Source organism: Phalaenopsis equestris, unplaced genomic scaffold, assembly GCF_001263595.1.
Source record: "Phalaenopsis equestris unplaced genomic scaffold, ASM126359v1 Scaffold000876, whole genome shotgun sequence".
Lineage (NCBI taxonomy): Eukaryota > Viridiplantae > Streptophyta > Magnoliopsida > Asparagales > Orchidaceae > Phalaenopsis > Phalaenopsis equestris.
The window spans coordinates 34,879-37,718 of NW_018165316.1; positions in this window are offsets into that span (position 1 = coordinate 34,879).

The window sequence follows — 2,840 nt, forward strand, 5'->3', positions numbered from 1 at the left end:
CTTTTTCTGAATAATAGTGATACACTTTTCACTTAATGCAACAATCTCATGATCTGCAAACTTCCTTTTCTTATTTAATATATCTTTCATAAATTTCACATAACTTGACATTTGTTCCAAAGTCTCAATGAAAAGATTGTTTATCAAGAATATTTATCGTTAACATTTTAAGGATTTTCAAAAATTTTGTAAATTGTTTATCTTTATTCTTCTGCTTCAATCGTTCTACTTTAGTCGTTGAGGAAACACAGGTAATGGTTTTTCTAAAGGAACTTGTATTTGTTCATTTCCATTATATTCACTTTCAATCTCTTCTTTCTCCTCATCAACTTTAATTTCTCTTTAGATTCTTTTTCCAACTTCTTTTACACTTCGTAATTAAATATGTTTAATTTGCTCCTTATTTTGATCTTTGGGATTAACTTCTACAGTACTCAGAAGATTTCCTAAAGGTTTGTTACTAATTGCAGTAACAAATTGCAGTAGCAATATGTTCTAATTGATTTTCAATATTTTATAATAGCAACCCCATGATTTTGTATTTGATTTCCCATATTCAACATTACTCCTTCCATCGCCAACTTCTTTTCCTTAACTTGTGGGTAGGGTTAGAGTTAAGAGGATAACAAAGTCAATAATTAGGATTTTCTTGGTTATTTAAATTTTCTAAGGGGTTCATTGAATTGTTATAATTATTCCAACTAAAATTAGGGTGATTTTTCCATCCAGGGTTGTAATAGTTAGAATAAGGATTGTTATTTCAATTATTTATAGCATTTAAAGTTTCATAAGATGATCGAGTATCAATTATCTGCCCTAGTGAATTTTTCTCTAGTACGGATGACATTTGAGAATAATTCACTCCAATTTGATCAATTTTTTTTGATATAGCAGTAATTTAAGATGTTAAAATAGACATTGCATCATAATCATGAATACTAGCTACTCTCTTAGGATTTACCTGTTTAGAGGGCCATTGAAAATTACTTGTAGTCATTTCTTCTATCAAAGAGTATGTTTCATCAAAATATTTTGACATTAGTGATCCACCTGCAGCAGTATCTACAATAAATCTTAGTGATACTACTAATCCTTTGTAAAAAGTATGAATTATTAACCAAGTTGGTAAAACATGGTGTGGACATTTTCTAAGGAGATCCTTAAATCTTTCACAGGCTTCATATGTCGATTCCCCTTCAAACTGACAAAAAAATGTAATATCGTTTCTAAGCTTAGCGGTTTTCGAGGGTGAAAAATATTTATCCAAAATTTTTTGTGATAGTTCTCCCCAAGTTCTGATAGATCCAGGTGCTAATGAATTTAACCAAGCTTTAGCTTTATCCCTCAATGAAAAAGGAAAAATTCTAAGCCTAACAACATCCTTAGACACTCCATCATATTTAAAAGTAGTATAAATTTCAAGAAAACTAGCAAGATGTAAGTTAGGATCGTTAGTAGGTGTTCCTCCAAACTAATTATTTTATACAATTTGGACAATAACAGATTTAAGCTCAAATGAATTAGCAATAACCTCAGGATTTTGAATAGTTAAGTGAAGTTCATCTGCTGTTGTATTAGCATAATCTTTTAAAGGTCTTTGTCGATTTTCATTTATTTGATTATCTAAGTTATTTGTCATTTTGTTCAAATTTTTAATTTCTTTTTATTGTTTTTAAATTTTTCTCATAGTGTGTTCTAATTCCGAATCGAAAGTTACTAAACCTTCAAATCCAATATTTCACATAAACAAATATAATAAGCAAAGAAAAATTTCTTAAAAATATTCTTAAATATAGTTATATCTCTTTTTTTTAATTTTTGATTATATATATATGTATATATATATATATATTTTATCTCTAAATTTCCTAATTTACTAAATCTATTTAATTTACCGTTACCTTTCCCGACAACGGTGCCAAAAACTTGATCCCGGTGAAAATATAGTTGTGTAAAATTTATAAAGTTGATACTGCTTTACAACGGTGCCAAAAAATTGGTGTGATATTTTATGAATAATAACATTAGGCACTTAATGTTGGGATTCTATGCAAGTATACATATCGTTATCAAGTAATATAAAACTTTCTATTTAAGTCCCAAATATCTATCCCACGAGGAATGTTTAAATTTGAGATGATAAATTAACTAGGAAATTCACAGAAATACAATGAAATTATTGTCACTAATTTTGTCACTAATTTATACTATCAAAACTAAATTATTAATAACTAACAAAATTTAAATACAAAGTTTAAAACAGTAACTACTAAACTATGTTTATGTGATAAAGTTTTCTTATAAGAAAAAATATCTTTCCCACTACAATGAGTTTTTGATGAAATGAGATGAGATAAATGGTTTAAATTTATATTGTGTCAAATAGGAGCAATTTTAATTCTCTATATTGATTCAGTGTTATAGAAAATTATTATTGGTTAATCTGTTTAGTCCTTAAATCCGTGGCTAGGCTAGGAGGATACTGACTCCCACTCCAGAGCTCCCACTTCCCTTCCCCTGAAGGTTAACTCTCACTTCAGTTCTTAAACACTAAGATCAAATTGGGGATTTTTAGCTGTCACCATAGAAATCTCCAATTCTACATCCAACAATGTATAGTTCCCTATTTATTTGCACTTAATTCCATGAATGAAATATTTCATCATGGACTTAAATGTGATTCTCAATCTTTTGTATAACTCATACTACATTTTCCGGATCATATGTTTCACAACATATTTTAACAATTTAATTGGTCAGATCGAAAAGTAAATTAAGAGCGGAGTTGAAAAACCATCACAATTTATTTTATATTTTAACATTGGCACATCCAAAATATC